This window comes from Meriones unguiculatus, chromosome 4 (genome assembly GCF_030254825.1).
Source record: "Meriones unguiculatus strain TT.TT164.6M chromosome 4, Bangor_MerUng_6.1, whole genome shotgun sequence".
Classification (NCBI taxonomy): Eukaryota; Metazoa; Chordata; class Mammalia; order Rodentia; family Muridae; genus Meriones; species Meriones unguiculatus.
In genome coordinates this window covers 38586538-38610682 of record NC_083352.1, presented here as the reverse complement: position 1 = coordinate 38610682, position 24145 = coordinate 38586538, and the positions used below count along the sequence as shown (strand labels likewise).

General features: G+C 46.5%; 1 non-coding gene and 1 pseudogene across 1 annotated transcript; one reads left to right on the top strand and one right to left on the bottom strand.

The window, feature by feature from the left end:
* Positions 1-1721: 1721 nt before the first annotated feature.
* Positions 1722-1856, bottom strand: LOC132653828 (small nucleolar RNA SNORA70). The gene has a single exon (XR_009591671.1). It is a non-coding gene; the product is annotated as a small nucleolar RNA SNORA70 (small nucleolar RNA).
* A 14586-nt stretch (positions 1857-16442) lies between these two features.
* LOC132653794 (lys-63-specific deubiquitinase BRCC36-like) lies at positions 16443-24145 on the top strand (annotated as a pseudogene).

The window sequence follows — 24145 nt, the reverse complement described above, 5'->3', positions numbered from 1 at the left end:
ATGCATGCTCTTTGGTTGGTGGTTCAGTCTCTGTGAGTCCCCATGGGGCCAGGTTAGTTTACTCTGTAGGTCTTCTTGTGGTGTCCTTGGCCCTTCCGGCTCCCTCAAGCCTTCCTCCCAGTCTTCCTTGAAACTCCCCGAGCTTGGTCTATTTTTTGACTGTGGGTCTCTGCATCTGTTTCAACACACTGCTGGATGAAGTCTTTCAGAAGACAGTTATGCTAGGCTCCTGTCTGCAAATATAGCACATTAATAGTGTCAGGGGTTGGCTCTCTCCCATGGGGTGGCTCTCAAGTTAGGCCAGTCATTGGCTCCTTAAATCTCTGCTCCATCCTTATAACCCACCCATAAAATCTTCGACCCAAGAAGTGTAGGGATTCATTTTAGAGAGCAGACTTTTTCCAGTCGTGGGAGGTTCTGGAAGAGTCTATGCACGGCTGGTGCCTCTCCACCTGAAAACAAAGTATCTGTAGGTTACCGGACCCAGATGGGAAGAAAAGCTAGCTATGAGATGGGATCAACAGACACACTGTGAGGTAGGAGAACAAACTGGGACCCGAGTCTAATGTCTGCTTCTCTGCCTCTAACCCTGACACCACAGGTCATTGTAGCAGCTTCGTGGACATCCCCAAGGCCCAGAACTCAGCAATACTAATAGAAGAGATCTGATGAGGAATGAGGAAGCCCTGGCCTGGCTGCTTGGGGTGTGTCAGAAGGCCAGGGACAACATTAGACTGCCGTGCTTCCTGAAACCTACACTGGCCTGTAAGCACACAAATACGGCTGAACCTTTGCTTGTCTCATGCAGACACACAAAATTCTCACGTGGTCTACTCTAACCCCGTAACATATGGGAAAGACAGCAGTAGGAATGCATTTCCTGGTTCATCTGGCTGTGTAGTGTGGAGTCACCATAACAGCAAAGAATGCTTCCCGTCGTCATGGAATTCACACGACAGTGAGGAACGAAACAATGCAAGTAAAAAATAAATAAAGCATTCATTCTTCACAGCAGCCATGTGACACACCCACCTGTAATATCCCAGTGTTTTAAATGAGGGAATGAAGGTGGAAACATCATTCAAGGTGGTATTATGTATTTGTCCTAGGTCCCAGGAAACAGAGGAGCCAAGCTTCGGACGTAGACAGGTACCAGTTAAAGCCTTTGGTATTAACTGCTGCTTGTTCATTCTGTATGAATCCTTCCTCAAACTCAAACACTCAGACTGGCTCCTGTCTTCAGGTGGGAGAACAGAGTTTAATAGTCTATTGCACTTACCCACATTTTTTGTTTTTTTTGAGACTGGGTGTGGGATTCATTCATTCATTCACGTGGAGAGTGGGACTCAGCACAGTGAAAGCCCTCAGGAGCGCAGGGCTGGCGACTTGTCCAGTGGACCACAGCTGGGGATGCGTCTCACCCAAGGCCGTCGGGGATGCACCCGCTCTCAGGTCCCAGGCTTCAAACTTCTCTGCATTAAACTTGTTGAAGCCCTACTTCTTTGAGATGTGGGTTGTCTGGTGGTCAGATAACTCGAGCTTGGCTCTATGATGGGCCTCCACCGTAGGTGTGTGCATGTCTGCAGCTCTGTATAGATGGACACGTCGACCTGGCCTGTGTGAAGCACGCCCGTGTTCCAGCGCTTCCCAAAGGTGCCGCAATGCCTGTCTGCAGCCTAGACTGGGAAGAGCGGTGAAACAGATAGGAATATCTACCAGAAATTGGTCTCCTAGGTCCTTAGTGCAGCCCTCACAAGCAACAGGCTGTGGACACTACCAAGAAGATGGCTGCTTACAGCCACTGTGCACCAAAGGCCCCTGTGAGGGAGGGAATCTGCTGGCTTAATTGGCTAGAGTCTCTCTCTTTCTTTCTCTCTCTCTGTCTGTTTCCATTTCTTGAGACAGGGTTTCTCTCTGTAGCGTTGGTTGTCTTGGCCTTTTGTAGACCCTGCTTGCCTCAGACGCACAGATCTGTCTGCCTCTGTCTCCCTGAGTGCCGGGATTAAAGGCGCACGCCACCACATCCGGCCACTCCTGTCTCTGAACGAGAGTGTTTGGTTTGGTTTGGTTTTCCATTTTTGACATGGTCTCATGTAGCCCAGTCTCTCCACGTAGCTCAGGATAGCGTTGAATGTCTGATCCTTCTGCCTCTATCTCCTAAGGGCTGGGCTTACAGACGTATGCTACCATGCCTGACAATTGTGCTTATGGAGAATGATCTTCCCCAATTAGATATAAAACTCTCTGGTCCATAAATGATATGCTCACTGTTGTTGCTACGGTGCTGCGCATTCACCGGGCACCTTATACACCCAGGTTGCACTGATTTACTGCCTTTGACCGAGGTGAGCGAGGTGAGTTCTGCATGTAGCTCTTCCTGGCTGAGCAGTGCTCACTCTGAAAGAGCTTCTCCCTCGAACAAGTCCTTGAAAGACAGTCAGAGCCCCTGCAAGGAGCTGTTCTCCGGTCTCCTGCTCATCACATACTCCAGACAAGCCAGGGCATGGGGAGCGTGGAGGAAGAAAGAGGGGTCACCCTCTAAAGGAGGGCAGATGGGACTCAGGGTTAGACTTTCTGTGATGAAAGCTGTTCCGCAGGATTATTAAGCAAATCCCAGCAGCTGGCTCAGCCGCTGGAAGGAAGGAGAGACTAAGGCTTCAGACCCGAAGCCTGCGTGTTTGCAGGTCTTAGGATGAAAAACATCTAACCCGAAGAAGACTGAAGGTGGGACTGAAGGCCTCCAGGAAAGCTGTTTCTCCGGCCCCATGGCTTTTCGGCCCTAACTGCTTCATGAGTGGGTGCTAGGCTTCCTTCTCAACCCCTTTAAAAAAAAAAAAAAACCCTCACCATTGGAACAGCAGTGTTTCCTCACGGCTGAGGGGAAGGGAGAGGCCACTTCCGAAAGGATAGCATTTATATTTTTAGACTGAAATATGCATTTACAATGGTTTTCTCAGAGAACACGCTTTAAAAGTATTTTGAACAGAAAGCTACACCTTAAACCATAGCCAGTTTCACGTATACAGTGAGGAAGGGAGGAACAATTTTGCTTTATTTTAATGGTGAAACAATTTTTATTGATAAAAAAGTAAAAAATAAAATAAATTAAAAAATAGAGTCTGCACCTCCCTTCTGCTTTCGTGTTGTGTGTGTGTGTGTGTGTGTGTGTGTGTGTGTGTGAGCTTACTGATGAGTGGAGGGCGTGAGCACAACTTGGACTGTCTTCTTCTGCCTTGTTCCACTGTGTTTTATGCAACAAGGCCTCTCTGGATCTCCGGCCTGCCTTTTGCTCAGACTGGCTGGTCAGCAGGCTGCTGGGATCTGGCTGTGTTTGCTTCCTCAGTGTTGGGCTTGAGGACATGCGTCACTACACCTGCTTTTATGGGGGGGGGGGGCTCCGGCAACTCCTCATGCCTGTACAGCGAGCACCTAGCTATGCCCCTGCCCCAGCCGCTGTTTCCTTTAGACTCCTACGCCAGCAGAGCCCATGAGTGTCTTTTCCTCTCCAACGACAGGGTCCAACCTAGGTAGAGACGAGGGGCCTGAAAGGGTGACGTGGGCTGAAGGGTGGGCAGGTGGCAGAAAGGCAGGGAAATGACTCAACTCACATGATTTGGTCACAGATTAGGGGGCCTCACCTCTCAAGTAAACCCTTGAGACTGAAACCAGGAGTGGCTAGGAACCATGCGCTTATCTGGTGGCCCTGGTGAACTATTCCAGCCCTTGGTTGGCACCACAGCCAAGCTCCTCAAGAGCAGCCAGATCTCTAGGGAGTTCAGTCAGAATCGGTTCGAGACCTGTGACTTGAAGAGGGACACTCTACTGACCGAGCCAGTTGCCGGGACTGCTTCTTCTGGGGCTCACGGGGTGTGGTCCTGAAACACCCCAAGCCTTCCTCGCCTCACTTGTTTACCCATCTTGAAGTCCACTGATGCAGAACCTTTGTGTCACCGTGGGAGATAGAACGTGAATACCAGTCAGGGCAGCGAGAGGCTGGCATGAACAGATGCAGAGCTAAGGAGCTGAGCTCATGAGCAACCATTCAGTCCTGAGCACATTTCTCCACGAGGGGAAGAGGTGATGTAAAATCAGCCAGAACCCCCAAAGCCACCTAAACAAGAAGAAAGACCACAGGTTCAAGAGTGGCTGTAGGGTGGCCATTTTGTTTGCTTAACTTAACCGTGTTTTTTAAGTGCTCATGAAATTTCAATCAAAGTGCAAGTCTGTCTTCTCCATGGATTAGAATGTCACAGCGAACTCTAGCAGAATCTGTGTTACTTAAGAAGGAAAGCCGGGTGTTGTGGCTCGTGCCTGTAATGCCAAGATCAGGGAGAGGCAGCGTTGCTGCAAGTTTAGCACTATCTAGAATTGCACAGTAAGACTGACTCAAAAGAAACAGCACACACACACACACACACACACACACACACACACACGCACACATACAGTGTGGATCACACAGTTTCCTGCCATTTTCATTAAAAAAAAAAATTAACCACGTGCACACATTTGGACCACATACCCACAGGCGCATCTGTGTGTGCTAGCATGCGTGTGTGTGCCCTTGTATGTGTTTAGTCACGATCTAGTGTTCAACGAGGAAAAGGGACAAGATTCACTGACAGAAGATTGGAATTCAACTCGCAAGGTCAGAGAAGATGGCCCAGACCCAAGGGTTGAAGGGTCGCAGACTGCTGTGTTCACTCTACAGTAAGTCTCCCCTTTAGTCCTGTAGATACACTCCTGGCGTTTTGACCATGCTGCTGAGGGTTCAGGTTGCTTTGACACGATGCCCATTTTTTCCAGTCATCCCACTCACAGTTTAGGACAGGGGACAATGTCAGAGAAGGAGAGGCCTTCCAGGGAACGACACCACCAGAAGCCATTGTGTTTCCAAGGAGCTGGGGTCCCAAGCACAGCTGCTCTTGTTTTTCTCCTGTTCAATTTGATGTGTAAAAAAGAGCCAGGGTTTTGTGGAAGGACACGAAGCCTTGCTCCCAGCAGCTGGCTTCACTATTCTCTCTCTCTCTGCAGGGAGAGTCTTGAGGGACATCTCTGGTCTTTGGTCTGAGTTCTGACAAGCTCCCTCTGCTGTAGGAACTCATGCTACTGTTCTCTTTGTGGGATATTCCTCTTTCTATCTTTCCAGCAGGCACCCAAACCTGCCCCCAGTCTGTATACCGCACCCCATTTAGAGCTTCCCTCTGCGGCTGTGCTTTTCACTCTGGGCTGTAACTTTCTCCTTGCTTATTGTTTTGTCCTTGGCCCACAGACTTCTCCATGACTGAAATCCTGTCCTGATAGCTTCTATACACCCTCAGCTCAACTCTTCATCCCTGTCACTAGTAAACATGTAATAAATAAGATTGGTTGAATGGCCAGAAAACATGAAACTCAGAGGATTTGAATTTCTGCTTGTTGTAACTAAGGTTTAAATCCACGTGGAATCAAATGTACCAGGATCTGTTTTTATTTTGTATTTATTTGTTTGGTGTTCATTTTCTAAGACAAGCAGGAGTGTTTCGAAAGTATTGAGAGCAAGAGGAAACAGACTTCCATGTAGTTAAGCAGGTTGGAAGGCAGCCCAAAGGGATATTTACAGAGCTAATGGCCCAGTGTTGGGGAGAGAGTATAGAGAGCTTTTCAAACAAAGAGTTTATTGAGTTCTGTGCCACAGTCAGCGTGGAAAGGTGGAGCATTAGAACAGGTGGAAGGAAGTGCCAGGGGCAGGAGAGGAAAATGGGCCTAGCCCCTCTGCTGCCCAGGGAGCCACAGGCAGTGAACTTCATGGTTAGCCTGAGAAGGCCTCTTTCAAGGTCAGCTGTGTAGATCAACCCTAGAGCCTACTAATACATTCGAGGCCAACACTCTAATGCTGTGCTAGACACCAACTCCATGTTCTTAATGCCTTCTTAGGGTTGGGCAAGGGTTACTCATCCAGTTAGATATATTCATTATTTCATTATTTCTTCTTCTTCTTCTTTTTCTTCTTCTTCTTCTTCTTCTTCTTCTTCTTCTTCTTCTTCTTCTTCTTCTTCTTCTTCTTCTTCTTCTTCTTCTTCTTCTTCTCCTTCTTCTTCTTCTTCTTCTTCTTCTTCTTCTTCTTCTCCTCCTCCTCCTCCTCCTCCTCCTCCTCCTCCTCCTCCTCCTCCTTCTTCTTCTTCCTCTTTCTCCTCCTCTTCCTCTTCCTCTTCTTCCTCCTCCTCCTCCTCCTCCCAAGGGACAAATTCAGGCTTATCAGTGGGACAAATTATGGACACCTATGTCCCATGCTCAGTGTGCACGCACTTGAAAAAGAGCAAGTAGACTGGAGGAGAACTGTCCATGGAATGGCCAGTGTAGACTGAAGATCGAGGGCATGCAGGATAGTTCCTGGTGGGGTGATGCTTCTATGGGTAATGGCAGGGAGGCTTGGCTGGGGGGAACCTTGGGATCAGTGCCAAAAGTTAATATATTATTTTAAATGTTTTTTCCGATTGTGCCACGAGAGACTCCGCTTTACAAGTAGCTTTTGATTCCATTTGGAAGATGGAGGATGGCTCTTCACCTGGTACCTTCTGTCTGGCACCACCCAACGGCACAGGCTGGTAAGCAATTTATTCCTGCTGCCCTGTGCATTGATCAGAGTGAACTGAGCTTAAGAGCGCATGGTAGTATTAACACCACATCAAGAAAGCCAGGCCTGAGAACTTATTGGACACACCAGACTAAGGAAAGGGTGCAGCTCCCTCATCTGGACTTCGTAAAGAGAAGGACACCTGACACTGTGATGGCGATGACCCTGACCTGCCATCTGAGCGTCAAATGTGTGCAACAAGGGACAGGCAGTCAGAGAGCTCTGCTGTACAGGACTCGGCTATTCATGGTTGGTTGTTCAAATTGCTAAGACTCATAACCAAACCTTCGGCAGAGTGCAGGGAATCATAAGAAAGAAGGGGGAGTTAATAGGACCTGGAGAGGACAGGAGCTCCACAAGGACCAAATATATCTGGGCACAGGGGTCTTTTATGAGACTGTTTCTCCAACCAAGGACCGTGTATGGATATAACCTAGAACCTCTGCTCAGATGTAGTTCATGGTAACTCAGTATCCAAGTGGGTACTCTAGTAAGGGGAACAAGGACTATTTCTCACAGGAACTCAATGGCAGGCTCTTTGACCTCCCCGCCGCCCTGAGGGTGGAGCAGCTCTACTAGGCCACAGCAGAGGACATTGCAGCCAGTCCTGAAGATACCTGATAAACCAGGGTCAGATGAAAGGGGAGGAGGTCCTCCCCATCAGTGGACTTGGAAAGGGGCAGGGAGGAGATGAGGGAGGGAGGGTGGGATTGGGAGGGAATGAGGGAGCAGGATACAGCTGGGATACAAAGTTAATAAACTAATATTAAAAAAATAAAAAATATATATACATAAAAATGCTATCTGTTTCTCCACCCGTACATCCATCTGGCCCTGCTGCCATCAGTCTGCCTGTTCCTTTGCCTAGACTCAATCAGTCTTGCCCTTGTCTTTGATGGCTCTGTCACCCACTGCAGCTCAACTCTGACTCCATAGCAGAGCCTTCCAGAGACCTCCAACAGAATTAGTTATCAGCCTCAGGAGACTCTTTGCATCTCTGTTATCTTCTCTAACCCCCTAGGATCTTTGAAACGTCTTGAACTCTACTGTGGCTCATTTGGCTCTTCACAGCAATTATGTTACCCATAGATAATATAAAAATTTTTCTATGTGATGTGTAAGGTGTGATTTCTGTGTGGTTAACGAACATTAATTACTGACTAAGATTGGAATAAAAGAAATCGTGTTTGCCTTGGCTAGGGGCATCCAAGGAAAATGAGAGTATTTGGCAAATTGCTGCCAACACACCTTGTGGATTTATTGCTATTCGACATATTCTGGCATTGTGGGAAGAGACAATGTGTTCATTTATGTTTGGACAAGGTATGCTCAGGATACTCTTTCATTCATTTGCAAATAATCGCTTGAGCTTGCAACCTCCACAAAATCCTAGATACAGCCTCAGCCAAAGGCTAAATGAAGAACTTGTGAATGTGATTCTACCATTTCCGGCCCTAATAAGAAGGAGCAGGTCAGTTCAAGTTCATCCAAGCATCAGACAGCAGCCCAGACTGCCCTCCAGCTGAGAGCAGGATAGGACTCCAAAGCCCAAACAATCAAACTCGTAGTATAAATGAGTTTTTAAGTCCAATTAGCAAAGGCTAGGCTTGCCATGGCCTCAAGTCATCTGTTGGCTGAACTCAGAGGTCTGAAGGTTGTTTTCTTCTTTCTCAGATGGTTAAGGCATGAGAAGCTTAGACACAGCAAGACCAACAGTAAAGTAGGTTTATGTCTTTGGAATCTGTAAGCAGGTGAGCTAGTCTGCCTCAGCTGAAACTATTTATTGCACATGAATCCCTGCTATTTGTTCTCTCAGAAGACAGGCTTTAAAGGAGCATCGTGTGGCATTGTGAAGTCAGGTCTTGGATGGACAAGATCCCTTGTCTTAGACAGGTGCCCGGGCAATGTAAATGTGATGAGAAGCACTCAGAGGTCATTTTTGAATCTCTCGGGGGAAAGAGATGCTGGCGAGGACTTCTAGCACCTTTCATAAGGCACCCAAGCCAAGAGTCTTAGGCTATCTCAGACTCACTCTGCAGAGGTTGGAGGGTTCTACTTGCATCAGCCATTTTATTATAGTTATGAAAAGCTGCCTTATCAAGAGTACAACTATAGCGTAGCCAACACTTCCAGTATCTGGTTGATCAGAAACACCACAGCATTTCTGTAACTAGTGAAGGGTTTTAGAATTTCTTCCAGGGGAGCATTCTTGCTGGGTGAATGTTTTGGTAATTCTCCAAGCATGGACACAGTGTTGCCTGTGGGAGAAAGACTAGCTTGAGGGCTCTGTAGGAATCTCATGAGGATGTAGTATGACCTCTGTGCAATGGTGATGTTAGAGTGGGCTCCCTGGCCCCTTTCCCTGGAGCTTAACCTAGCAGAGGCCTCTTCACAGGCAGAGGTTTTTACTGGTGATGCATCCCCTTTTGTTTTGTGGGAGTATTGTAGACTAACCTTCCCTAAAGATCATCTGCAGTGATGGAGTACTTATGGATTCCAGAACCTTCTACCTGCCTTCCAAGACTTTCTGTGGTGTAGCTCCGGGTGCAATTCCTGGCTTTGGTTCCATTTTGGAACACGTTAGCTAAGCTCTATAAACCGCCAGGTGCTAGTGGGTGGGTGGGTGGACACACGGATGGTAAAGGCGTAGCACGGGTTTCTTGCTCTCCAGTGCTATGAGCTCATCTCCCCATCCAGGCAGCAGCAAGCCACATTCCCACTTACTGTAGCCACTTCCTGAGAGATGCCTCACCCTTTACACACTGTGAACAGCCTCGGTTGAGTTTCTAGAACAAGGTCCCAGAGGCCAGGGTACCTGTAAGCGCTAGGACTTTTCACACTTCTGGAAGCTGGGAGTTCAAGGCCAGTGTATGGTAGATCCGGGTCCTTTCCCCAGATCCTGGACAAGCATCTTCTGGTATGCTCTTAAATGTCACACTAGCATCCAAGAGTTCAGCACATGAGCTTTGGGAGGTCCCAGCAGCCAGCAAGTGTTTCTCTTCATCATGGACGCTTCTTAGCTACTTTAACTCTGCTCTTTTATTCCAAAATTTCAAAATGGTGGCACTCACCTCCACATGATGGAGAGGCCACTTCATTATCTTTAATTTTTTTTTTTCTATTCCAGGTCTGTGGGTCTCGTATCTCTGATCTGTGTTCTCAATCTCTGCTCTGGACGGTGGATATGAAATAACCATCATCTTTAAGTTCCAACATTGACTCCCCTGATAGGATGGACCTCGACCTGGCATTGTGAGCAGAAATAAACCCTGTTCTCCACTTCATTTGCTTTCTTTTCTGTCAGAATAGAAACTAGGACACTATTATATATAATACATTTGTTTACTTTTAGGTTAATTTTATTCCTTAGTTTTAAATTTGGAGAACACGACAAGGATGTGTTTAATTACATTTTTAAACATTATGAAAGTACAGATCGGGATCGAATGACACGTTAAATGCTTTGCTCATGCTGTTGGCTCCTCTGGCTGGTTGCTACTACTGTCCATTGCCTTTGGCTTCAGGCAACCAACCGATGGCCCTCAGAAAAGGGCAGACAGAAGAAAGTTTATCAAGTATCTATTTTAAACGATGTGGTCAAGGCTAAGGGGATGGAAGCAGCAGACATTCCTTTGTCACTCACTGGCCTGAAGGAGCAAGAGAAGTGGGTGGTTACCCATCCAGCAAGGCCAACCACCATGGAAAAGGTCCCTAAATGGGCCACTGTCTTGGGCAAATGAACTGCCAATTGCTGGCCTAACCAGAAAAAAACAGGAGAGTAAATACTCCATTGTTTCTCCCCAGCCCCACCTCTTTCTGGCCTCTAATGACTCCTTCATGCAGATCCAGCTGGAAGAGGGCAGGAGAGCTGATTGGTACAGTCTTTGGCAGGGCAGCTCCCCAGTGGAGAGCTGGGAAGAGGGGGATGGGAGGAAAGATGGCAGAAATCCAGGTAGGCAGCTCACTCATGGGGCTGGTGACTCCCGTCTCTGATCACATTGCCCACAACACATGTCTTCTGCAGGTTTCCCTGCCTTTCCTCTTAGGTCAGAGAAGGCCACCTGCCTCTGTGTAGGATGATCCCTTAAAGAGGAGGGCTGGAAAAGCAAGAGGCTCCCAAATGGCTGTCTGTAGCCAGGATACCACAAAAGGGCAGATCCGAGAAACAGACATGGCCTGGAGGGACACTTTAATACTTTGAAGCTGACTCATCAAATCCAACCTGTAATCAGTTAGCTCCTTGGGCCACCAAGCCGAGTATTATGAAAGAATACCTTGCCCTTAATTAATGCCTGGCAACAGATACAGGCATTCTCTCTTCCTAGAAATGCATTGCTTCGACTAGTCAGACCATGTACAGAACCCACACTTTTGCAGAATTACTCAGCCACAATCTCTTCCCCAACTTGTATTACGTGGTAATAACTAAAATGATCTAGAGAGACAGCAGGAAACTGTGTGTAGACATTTATATGCCAAGGTTTGAGGACATAAGATGTTCTGAATTAGAGCTGGGTGATAGTGGCACACACCTTTAATCCCAGCACTCAGGAGGCAGAGGCAGGAGGATCTCAGTGAGTTTGAGGCCAGCCTGGTGTACAGAGTAAGTTCCAGGAAGGCCAGTGCTACATAGAAAAACCCTGTCTCGAAAAAAATAAATAAATAATCCAAAACCCAAAACCCAACTACTCTCTTCCCCCCCAAAAAAAACCACACCACTCCCACCACCACCAATAAAACCAATAAAAAATTACCGAATTGTAGCATTACTATGACCGAGTTAAGTTTTGGAGTTTGTTTTGAATTTTCAGTTCATTGTTTTTTACTTTTATGAATGGGAATGGTTAGGATAGACTTGAAGGCATCAGTGACATACAGGGTGGGCCGAAAATCTCTAAAGTTCGAGCCACCGATAAACTGACAGTGAAAAGCATCGGACCCGTCTGTGGGGAGTGGCGTGCTCCTCTGTAATCTTCTGCAGAAGGTAAATGGAGGCTGGGGCACCTCAGTCTGCAGCTATAAAACACACACACACACACACACACACACACACACACACACACAATTAAAAATTAAATCTTTAAAAATTCTTTAGTAGAGCTTTGAGGGCTGAGAAGTCCAAGGTCAAGGTGCTGGCAGGTTCCCTGATGAAGATCTGACCCCTTTCCAAGCCAGTGGAGGGGAAGGACATTGTCCCTCACATGGCAGAAGGGCCAGAAGGGAAAAGGGATGAGTTCCTACAAGCCCCTGTAAAGACATCTAACCCCACTCACAGAGGAGCACGAGTCCTCCTTCAGTCATCTCTTCATACTGCCACCGGGGGCCTCAGGTTCCAACAGCCGGGTTTCAGAGGGGACACATTCGCACTGGTTTAGGAGAGGCTTCAAGACAGTGACTGGAGTGACTTGCAAGTAAATTTGTTGTCAGGTGTTACAGTTTAGAGGTGATCCCGTCAGCTGGGGGGTGATTATCAGGAACGTGGCTAAATGATAACCCTGAACGAATGTTTTGAGGTAGTAAGGCATAACGAAGCCTACGGTGAGGGTAATTAGAGCCTTCGCAATGATGTGTATTTCCTCTGCTCTCCTGGCATAACTTCAAGCAGCCATCCACTGCTCAGGAGTCAGTTCCCTGTGCGAACCTAACACCTTGTCCACACCCACAGTTCAAATTTTGAACCATTATGGGACATATCTGAACAGCCACAGGTTCAGTCAAGCCCGCCAACTGATAACATGTGTTCTGCAAACATTTTGTCTTATAAGTTAGTTGTGTTTGACTTGTTGAATTTTGAGAGTTCTTTATATATTGTGGATATAAGTTCCTCATCATGTATGTAATTTGAACATATATCCCCTGTGTAGTTGGTTATGTTTTTTGGTTATATTTTTACAGTCTCGGAGTTCAGGATCTTCCTGTGTCAGCCTGGCTAGTGCTGGGATCACAGGCATTTACATAGAGCTTGAAAGTGTCTTCGAATTGCAAAAGTTTTAGAAATTAACACTTTTTTTTTCTCAGTTTTTCTTCCCTTTTGCACATGACAGTGACAAGTGTCTGAGATTGGGAAGGCTTACCTTAATCATTCTTTCAAGAACGTTCAACTGTTGGCACTGACATGCTGGCTAGGGTCATTTGAGTTCATCTTTGCATACCATGTGAAAGTGTTGCTTTCAGTCACCCAGCTGAGCCAGCGCTAGTCATCCCAAGGACCGTTTCTTGCCTGCTCCATTTTGTTGGTGTTTTTATGATGAATAGTTGGCCACGGGTCAAAGCCTTTATCCCTGTGCTTTCAAACCTTCTCCAGCAAGCAGCAAGACTTTCCAGCTGCTGGCAGTACACTCCTGATCCCTGTAGCCTATTTTTCTGTTTTGAAAAATAGCCGTTCTATTCAGATTCTAATTTAGAATAATTTGATTCCTTTGAGCTTCGTCTTAGAACATTCAAAAGTATCATCCTGGCCCCGGCCTGGGCACTCCTGCTTCTGCCTCACCATAGTCTTCATGGTCACCAGATACCCCAATTCTCAGTCCTAAGACAAACATTCTCTGGCCTTTCTGGCTTTCTTCTGGAGCCATGCTTAGACGACAGAGCCTTTTACCTGCTTCTTGGACATGGGCTTCCCATGTTCAGAGCTGCAGCAATCCGTCAGGTTAGTCTTTCTTTTGAGACAGTGTCTCACCATATATGTAGCCTTGGCTGTCTTGGAACTCACTACATAGACCAGGATGGCCTTGAACTCACAGAGATCCTCTTGCCTCTGCCTTCCAAGCGTAGGGATGAAGGATGTGTGGCACCATGCCCAGGAGATCTAGCGAGCCCTTTCCACCTTCTTCCAACTTACCCTTTTGCTACTTTCTTCTGCTTTCAGTGGGCAGATAGAATATTACTTCGGGACTATTCAGGCAAGCCTGAAAATGTACTTAATCAGCTGATTTCGGAATCTTAATGAAGTCCCCCTTTCCATGTAATATGGCACAGTCAGAAGGCTCCAGTAATTAGGACGCGGATGTGTTTGGAACATCATTATTCAGCTCACACACAGAGGCCAGAATTATTGAGCGAGTGCTGTAATTTTGACTGAGAATGGCTTTAGGCCACTTGAAAGACGTGTCACATAATAACTCCAGGTTGACAACTTCAGCATGTGAGAGGCAACCATTGTCTTCTAACGTGTCATTCACTTTTCTGGGAAGTTAGCAGAATATATTACTGTTATATTTAAATGTTAATATGTCCTTAAAAAGCCTTTTAAAGATTGATTTTACTTTTAATTGTGGATTTTGTGTAGAAATGTGCATGCAGGAGTTTGAGTGCCAGTGGAGGTGGTGAGAGGCCTTGGGCCCTCTGGAGCTGGAGTCTCCTGAGCCGCCCAGCATGAACTCAGGAATGAACTCAGCTCTTCTGGAAACATAACCAGTTCTCTTAACTGCTGAGCCGTATAATTTTTAACCAAATGCTGGGTGATGCTATCTTTTACCAAAGCAGGTCCATTATTTCCCTTGCTAAGCAGCTAAACTGGTGGTCGATCTCTTTTGTTCAATGAGAAAAACAAGGTTGTGGTCTGGGTTATCCCCTTGATGCAGCTCACTGTGCTTTTGGGTCACCGCTCTCCCACTGACAGGGCTTTCGGCTGAAAACTGTTCTGTGTGGTGTTCTTTTCTTGTTTCATCTTCCCTTCCTATGAGGCTGCCACAAGCTTCGCTCCGACCCTCAACTGAGGTTTGTATTCTTTCCTCTTGTGTAGCTGTCTCTGAGAGAAAACCCTCAGTGAATGAAGGCCTTCTATGATGTCTCTTTAGCCGTGGCTCGCCCTGTGAGAACCAGCTCTCTCCTTGGACAGAAGCTGGGTCTTCAGGATAACACCTCTTGTATAACCCTGCAGGTCAGCGGGCGTAGACATTCAGACCTTTGCCTTATGTTCCTCTCCTCTGAATTTTATCACCTTCCCTCTTACTGCTTCTTCAGCAGTGTGGCACAGCAGACTCGTTCATATTTTACCTAGCTTTCTGAGGTGTTACTGGAAGAACAGGAGTCTGATAAGTTCTAGGAGTCCCCTCCTTCTGTCCTTCTGCCCTCTCCCCCGAAACAGAGTCTCTGACTATATCTCATGATGGCCTTGAAATCCCTTTATAATCTAGGTTGGCTTCAAACTCATGACCCTTCTTGCCTCTGCCTCCTGAATGCTGATATTATAGGATGTCCCACTGGCTTCAGCATATCAGCATATATATTTATTTCGAGTGCTTATTAAAGCAAGATTTTTTTTGAGCACTAATGGGTTCTATTGTCAGAAATGGAAGGTCAAAATGCACATTTTTTTTCCTTGATAGTAAGTGTGCTCCCTATAAAATACGCTGTCTTTACCAGCATGTTTTTTAAATTTTTTTCTTCACAATCTATTTATTATATATCCCAATTGCAGCCCCCTCCCTCAGCTTCCCCAGTTCTACCCTCTGTCCCTCTTCCCCCATCCCCTTCCCCTAGTCCATTGAAAGTGGGAGTTCTCCACTATTGCCATCTGCCCATAGCTTATTAAGTCTTACCAGTGCTGCTTGGATCCTCCTCTTCCTTGGCCTGACAAGGCTGCATCACCAGGGGTGAGTGATCAGAGAGCAGTCAACTGAGCTCAGATAGAGGTAGCCCCTACTCCCCTCACTCAGAGATCTGCATGGAGACTAAGCTGCCAATTGGCCACATCTGAGCAGGGGGTCTAGGTCCTCTCCATGCATGGTCCTCCATTGGTGCATCAGTGTCTGCAGGACCCCCTGGGCTCAGATCTTTTCATTTTGTTGGTCTCCTTGTGGTGCTCCTGTCCCCTCCATGTCCCTCTATCCCTATCCCTCTCTTCTTCCATAAGACTCCCTGCGCTCTGCCCGAAGTTTGGCCCTGAGTCTCAGCATCTGCTTTGATCCCCTATTGGGTGAATCCTTTCAGAGGACTATAGAAGTAGGTTCCCATCCTGTTTCCTCTCTTCTACTGCTTCTGGTGTCTATACTGTTTGCCATTCTGAATGAGATTTAAGCATCCTCCCAAGGGTCCTCCTTAGTGTTTAGCTTCTTTAAGTCTGTGGATGGCTATCCTATATTATATGGCTAATATCCACTTATTAATGAATGTATACCATGCCTGTCTTTCTGCTTCTGGCCTAACTCACTCAGGATGATCTCTGCTAGTTCCATCCATTTACTTGCAAATTTCATGATTTCCTAGCTGAGTAGTAATCCATTGTGTAGATGTACCACAATTTCTGTATCCAGTCCTCTGTTAAGGGACATATAGGTTGTTTCTAGATTCTGGCTATTACTAATGAAGCTGCTATGAACATAGTTGAGCAAATGTCCCTATTGAATAGTGGAATGGTATAGCTGGATCTTGAGATAGTGCTATTTCCAATTTTCTAAGAAAGCACCAGATTGATTTTCAAAGTGGTTGTGCAAGTTTGCACTCCCACCAGCAATGGAGGAGGGATTCCCTTTCTCCACAGCCTCTCCAGCATGTGTTGTCACTTGAGTTTTTTATCTTGGCAATTCTGATAGGTGTAAGATGCAATCTCAGAGTTGTTTTGATTTGCATTTTCCTACCAGCATGTTTTAATTCTGATAGAAACACAATTTTTGGTCATAAAGTGCTAGCCTAATTACCTTTTCAAATTATGCTTAAGATTTTCAAAATAAACTCATACCTCAAGGCCAGGCCTGGGTGGAGCTCTGAGTACCTGGGTTGGGAGGCTGTGCCTGAGTGCCAGGTTGACCGTGCTGCATTGGCCCTGAGGAGGACGTGAGTGAAGCCAACTGAGATGGCAGTGTAGGTGGTGCAGGAGGTGCAGATGGTACAGGTGGGGCAGGTGGGGCATGCAGGGCAGGTGGTACAGGTGGTACAGGTGGTGCAGGTGGTGCAGGTGGTGCAGGTGGTGCAGGTGGTACAGGTGGTGCAGGTGGTGCAGGTGGTGCAGGTGGTGCAGGTGGTGCAGGTGGTGCAGGTGGTACAGGTGGTGCAGGTGGTGCAGGTGGTGCAGGTGGTGCAGGTGGTACAGGTGGTGCAGGTGGTACAGGTGGTGCAGGTGGTGCAGGAGGTGCAGATGGTACAGGTGGGGCAGGTGGGGCACGCAGGGCAGGTGGTATCAGCAGTACAGGTGATGCAGGTCGGTATAGGCGGTGCACGCATTGCAGGCAGTTCATCTCGAGTCTGACCCTTTCCTAGCTTGTCTCAGTCATGCTCTGAGCACAGAAAAGGGGCAGGTGATGGGTTTGTGTGTAGGGGAGTTGAAGATGACACAGGAAGTGACTCCACGTTTACCTATACCAGAACTGAAATGCACACAGTGGAGAAAAAGGCGGAGACCATCAGAATGTTTTGTTCATTCTGTCATTATCTTGGGGAGTTCTGACAGGAGAGAGGATTGAACAGAAATCTTTCCAGAGCAGCTGGCTGTCTGCAGCCTCAACAGAGACAGAAATGTTGGCAGGACTAACAGGTCGTCCCATGAGAGTTGTTGGCTGGTGTCATTCCCTTCCTCATATAATTTGGTCTTACCATGTTGATGTTCATGCACAAACCATGTAGCAGATGCTGGATCAAGGCTTTGTGGGATGTTTGTTTGTTTTGTTTGCTTAATACAGGACAAACCCACAAAGACTGGTCGTGTACTTGCTTCCAATCCATATGTGGTGGTTTAAATGAAAATGGTCCCCATAGGCCCACAGGGGGTGGTGATATTAGGTGTGGCCTTGTTGGAGTAGGTATTGTCTTGTTGAAGGAAGTATGTCACTGGTGGCAGGTTTTGAGGTTTCAGAAGCTGAAGCCAGGACTAGTGGTTCACTGTCTCTTCCTGCTGCCTGACAATGCAGCCGTAGAACTCTCAGCTGCTTCTCCAGCACCATGTCTGCCTGCGTGCTGCCATGCTTCCCACTATGATGATAATGGACTAACCCTCTGAACTGTCAGTGATCCCAATTAAATGTTTTCCTTTAGAAGAGTTGCCGGGGTCATGGTGTCTCTTCACAGCAATAAACCCCTAACTAAAACACCATACAAACCCCAAAGAGCTCCGAGTATGAAAGAATTGAAGTCCCAGTCCATACTGTTCCTCAGGCCTCCGCTGGGAAAGTATGTCTTGGATGTTTGAGCTGCCAGGGACCCTCTGTCAGGAAGACTAGGATGAACACAGGGGACTCACAGCCTTATACATCTGGACTTAGTTGAAGCCAGGATCCACAGTGGCTCCATGTTTACTAAGCATTTGTACAGTCAGATGTCAGAGGTCAGTGGCTGGCTAGTGCAGTGGTTGGAGGACAGACTGGAGCAAACCCAGCAGCATTTGTAGGAGCTGCAATGAGAAAAGGAAAACCTTACAGAGGAGCTGTGCTTCCTGAGAGTAAAGCAGAACAAAAATGTGAGCAGGTGAAAACACCCAGCAGAATTAACTACATTAATTTTGAAGAAAATAAAGTTGAAGTGCTTGATTTACAGAACTTCCAGACTTACTATAAAGATACAGTAATCAAGATACTACGGTATTCACAGAAGAATAGACATGTACATCGATGAAATAGAAAAGAAAATCCAGAAATACACCCACAATAATATGCCTGAGTAATTTTAACAAAGTGTGAAAGTGGTCCAATGAAGAAAAGACAGTCATTTCAACAAATTGAACCTCCACAGGCCAACAAAATAAATTCAAAAAGTACCCCAAAACAGGATGGATTTAAATGTAAGACAGAAAACTTTTAGAAAAAAAAATCATACAAGATTCAGGAGACAAGTTCTCAAGTTTCACTCAAAAGCCCAATCCACGAGAAAACAAAGTAGGCCTATTTGACTTTGTCAAAATTAGACCTTTTTATTTTGTTAAAAAAAATTTAAGAAAAGGAAAGGCAAAAAAATTGCTTGTAAACCATGTGGCTGTCTGATCAATATGAAAAGATAATATGCCCCAAACTCAAAAAGAAACAGTGCAAGTAGAAAGTGGGAAAAATATTTAAATTGCTATAAACAGAATGAAATAGATGTAGCAAGCTGGAAAGATGCTCAGATTCACAACAACTCCTCCAGGAGTGGACCAATCTGACTCACAGGCCACTCATTTTCTCTAAAAACAAAACGAAGCAAAAAAATCAAAACAAAACAAAAACACCTTAAATATGCCTTTTTGCCCTGTTTGTCTCTTTTTTTGTCTTAGATTTTTATTTTGTTGTGTGTGTGTATTGGCACATGTGCTTATGGAGGGCGGGGCACTGGGTTCTGGAGCTGAAGTAACAGACAGCTGTTAGCCATCCAACATGGCTGCTAGGGAGCAAACCCATGTCCATGGAAAGAGCAGCCTGAGCTTTTAGGCTCTGAGCCCTTGTTCCAGACCCTCGGTCGTCATTTTCACTTTTTTGATTATCAAGACGTTCCCCTTTGCAGCACACAGAAGGTGGTACTCCCCGAACTCCACGCTGACTAGGATGCACTGTCATTATTCTGTGGGTCTACCTCTTACTGCCTGTGCTTAAATCTATGTCAAAACCCTTTTAGAACAAACTTTGAAGGCTAGCATACACACAGTACGAATATATTAGAAATTAAACTACTTTACTTTTTAAAGAACAAATGTGATACATATCTGGAAGTTAATGACTTTGTCTCAATTTTCAGGGACGTTTGGGCACATGTGACTTTTTTTCAAAGCCCTGTTCTCAGTCACGTCTAAAAGTCTAAAGCTTCATGAGGATTGGGTCTTGGGGGACGGGAGGCTAGTGCTAGAGCACTTGCCTAAAACAGTGGTAAGAGATTCTGGCTTTTACTATGATTGAAGACCCCATGCAAATGCTTCTGAGGTTATTTTTTTTCTAATACATCATTGTGAATGAGAGCCTCTTCTTTTATGAATGACTATGTTTCTGCCTCTGGAATGTTTTGGTATCTGCATGTTTCCGATACAAGTTATCTGATTCGCCATAGAGTTTTCTTAAATCAGTTTATTTTCTGCAGGGCTTGTTCTTTTCTCTCGGCAATCTGCCATGCCCAGGGATCTCAGAGGAGGGAGGGCTCCTTTCCTAGGGAATGTATGTTGAGGGCAGGCTGGCAGGGTATAATTTCCCCTGGTGGAGATCTCAGACACCTGGGGTTCATTTTGTTTTCAGAGGGAAATACAATCAAGGAGAGGATTTGGCAACGCCGTTGAAACAAAACAAAGCAAAGCAAAAACAGAGGGGATAAACGAACTGCTGGTATTGCAGTGAGCAAGAGAACACCTGTGAAACTTGTGAAACAGTGTTTGTCTACCGGGTGGCTCTGTCGTTATTATCAGCTACACCACGTGAAGCCGCACCGAGGCTCCATACGTGGCCAGCCAGCTGGGAAGATGATGGCCGTGTAGAATGGATTGTAGCTGTAGCCCGCCACTCCCCCGTCCTCCCAACAGCCTGGATGGAGCACAACCCTGTCGGACTATCAATGACACATATAAGTCCCACTGTGGTGGCTGTATATTATTCTTTTGTTTATTCCTTAAGGAATCCAAGTGGCATGTGCACAAGAACAAAAAGCAGAATGAAGGTGAAAGGAACTTGGCATCTGCCCCAAGTTAAAAAGCGCCAGACCCCAAAGGGACAGCCTCATCTTATTAACTTTTTAAACTATACTTTTCGGTGATGCAAACTCAATGGGTGCTTGCAGTGGATATCAGCTACACAGAACGATACGAACATCATCTCTCAGCAAGTCCTTAACTTCAGGGTTTTAGATACAACAACCATTCATCATGTCATGTCAGCCCAGCCCTCTGGGTGATGTCTTCTCTCATTCCTCATGCCTTCACTCTCTTCTAGCCGACCATACCTTTCCTCGTCTCTTCTTCTTTCTTTTTCTCCTCCTTCCAAGTATATACATGATTCTACAGCTGCAGCAATAGAGGCTAGGTTTCATTTTGTGAGGAATATTTACCAGTTTTCTCTTATAAATAATAAGACCTCTCCTTAAACGATCCCTATGTAAGAGGCAGGGCATGGTTATTTTATGGGGTCTAGTTTGGAAGAGAAGTTGTTTACTATGTGATTGTTCGTCAATGGTAGCAAGATTTAGTAGCTCCCTGTCACTCAAGAGTTAGATCCTGACAAGCTAACAATGTGGACACTAGTGTTGCTAAATATCTTACCAGTTTTTGGTGGAGGGGGGAGGTGTGTGAATTATCCTGAAGAAAAACTAGGTGAGGAATCAGAATAGATGGACCAGCATCCAGCACCACTTTGGGACATTTTGATAAAGTGTGTCAGGCAAACAAAAACAGACCTGCTATTACCAACGATCTGCTGGAGAGATCAGCCGTTAGAAGCACTTGTTGCTTTTACGGAGAACCCAGGTTCAGTTCCCTGCACCCAAACAGTGGTTAGTAACCGTTCAGAACCACCGTTCTAGGAGGTCTGACCCTCTTCTCCTGCATCCTGTGCTGCACAGTTATGCATGCAGACAAAACAGTCACACATGTAAATTAAAGTAAAGAAATCTAAATCTAAAAAGTCAGAATTTTGAGGGCTGTTGTGTCATCGGCAGGTTTGGAGAGAGAGATCACTGTGGGGTTAGTTTTTGCGGTTAGTGTCGGGTAGTTCTCTAACCCAGCACGGAGCCAATGTCCTAAAAGAAAGCAGTTCGCACAAGCGTGGCTACCGTAATGAGCGCCCCGACTCTCTGAAAAAAAAAAAGAAGGGTGAGTCATGACGCTGAATATGCATTCAGACTCTGACGCTCAGCTGCCTGCGCTTGCATCCTGGCATGGTGACTTCACAGCTGAGACCTGGCACACATTACGTGTCCTCATCTGTGTGATCACGATCAGATCGCGTACCCAGTGTGTATCCAGGTCCGTTGTGTGAAGTAAGTGGATGATACAGAACATACTTAGCATGGCTCTTAACATCGTATAATTGCCAGCTGTTCCTGTTTCTCATTTGAGATGAGTGACAGCTTCAGGCATCAATAGCTCATGGGATTCAGCAGTTGAGAAAATGATGGCAAACGTTAAATAAACTTCTAAATACTCTGTATGTGATAAGATACAGCCAAAGATGGATTCACTTGAAAGGAAACTTTGGAAGGCTCATATTTAGGACAAATGGTCCCTCTGGGATAGGAATCTGGTGGAAATCCCAGACTCCTACTGTGGTGATTTGAATGAGAATGGCCCCCATGCACTCCTCTGTTTAAATACTTATTCCCCAGTTGGTGGAACTGCTTGGGAAGGATTAGGAGGTGTGGCCTTTTGGAGGAGGCGTGTTACTTGGGGTCGGGGGTGAGCCTTGAAGTTTCAAAAGATCACACCAGGCCTGGTGTCTGTGGTCCTGTAACTTGGGGATCAGGTGTGACCTCTCAGGCACTTCTCCAGCACCAGGCCTCACTGTCTGGGGCTGTACTCCCCACCACGATGAGAATGGAGTAATCCTCCGAAAATGTGAGCAGGCCCCCAATTCATGCTTTCTTTGATAAAAGTTCCCTTGATCTTGATGTCTCTTCAAGGCAACAGATCAGTGACTAAGACCCTGGTAACATTTCACTGAGTGGTTTGTTTGAGCTGACATAGACTCCAGCGGAGCCGGGGATCACAGACCTGGGTGCCCAGATTCAAACACTTGTGTCATAAAAACAATACCGCACGCCATCTTATTTCTTTATTAACATGGACTTTTCAAAGATGTCATAATTAAGCGTATCATTGAAACATTATTTCCTGCCCAGGTTTGCATAAATTATAGCTTCCCGTGAAACTCTATGTGCACATTGCCAAAGAGAAAGTGTTCCACCGTTCAGCTCTTTATGGGTGGGCGTGTGGGTGCTGGTGTCAGCATGCATAGAGCGTGTGTCACCGGAGGAGAAGCTTGGGTGTTGCTCCTCGGGTGCTTTCCGCCTTTTGTCTGACACAGTCTCTCATTGGTTAGAATTTCACCATGCGGAGCAGGTTAGCTGGACTGTGAGCTTCCATGGCTCTTCCTGTCTTTTAAGATGGGAGCGTCTTGGCTCTATTGGTTTCACAGCTATGCATCACTGCATCTGGTTTCTTACGTGGTAGTTTCATACTGTTGCTTGTTACATAGTAGCTGCCTTCATTTTTTTTTTTAATAGGTTTTATTGATACAGGGTTTCTCTGTGTAACAGCCCTGTCCTGGGCTGTTGTGGACCAGGCTGGCCTTGAACTCACAGAGGATCACCTGCCTATGCCTCCCTGAGTGCTGGGATTAAAGGTATGCTGAACGCAGCACACCCAGTGTGTAGCTGCCTTCTCAAGAGGGATGAGTGGGAGCCAGGGAATCACTGAGGCCTATGCCCAGATCTGGGACAGTATGCCACCAGCTCTATTCTGCTGGCTAAAGAAATCCCAGTGTTGTGGGGAGAGTGGGGGCGGGAGGACAGAGGGCTTGTAGAGAGAAGAGGGCAGGGGCATCTATCTCTGAGACAAGCTGGACACCTACAACAGAATAGGCTTCTGGGAGGATATGGGGTGACTCTAGCTGAGACCCCTAGTAGCAGGGGTCATGGAGACTGAAGAGGCCACCCTTTAACCAGACAGGACTCCTAGTAGAGAGAAGAACGTCAACCCACCCAAAAAACCTTCAACCCAAAATTTACCCTTCCTACAGGATATGCAGGGATAAAGACAGAGCAGGGATTGAGGGAATATCCAGCCAATGCCTGGCCCAACCCGAGGGAGAGAGCCAACCCTGACGCTATTACCAACACTCTGCTATGCTTGCAGATGGGAGCCCAGCATAGCTGTCCCCTGAGAGGCTCCACCCAGCAATGGCTCAAAACAGATGCTGAGACTCAGAGCCAAACATTAGGCAAAGTGTGGAAGAGTGGCAGGAAGGAAAGAAGGATTTGGAGTCCACAAGAAGACCAACAGAACCAACAAACCTGGGTGCAAAGGGGCTTGCAGAAAATGAAGCACCAACCAAGACATGCATGGACTAGGCCCCCTACACAGATGTATCCAATGGGCTTGGGTCTTCATGTGGGTTCCCTAGTAAGGGGAGCAGGGGCAGTCTCTGACAAGGACTCTGTTGTATGCTTTTTGATTGCTTCCACCTGGTGGTGCTGCCTGGCCAGGCCACTGAGGAAGAGGATGTGCTCAGTCCTGATGTGACTTGATGTGCTGGGGTGGGTTGGTGGTGGGGGGAACTCCCTTTTTCTGAGGGGTAAGGGAGAGGGGCTAGGGAGAAGAGGGAGGGAGGTGGGACCGGGAAGACAGGAGGGAGGAGGCTGTAAGTGGGAAGTAAAGTGGATAAATTTTAAAAAATTTAAAAAATCACAGTGTTTGAGCGAAGAAACCTCCTGATGGAGGTTTTATCACTCAAATGCACATGAACAGGAGCTAGTACGGCAGCCATCTTTAGAAAACACCGTAACTTCCAAACTGAAAGCACGTGGCTGGAATGGGCCTCCTTGGATGATGATTGTTTGGGCTTCTGTTCTAGCTCTGTGGACAAGAAGCAACTGAAACTCTTGGAGAAAGGTAACTTCAGCGAAGTCTTCCTTTTCCAGCAAGACTACAGTTGA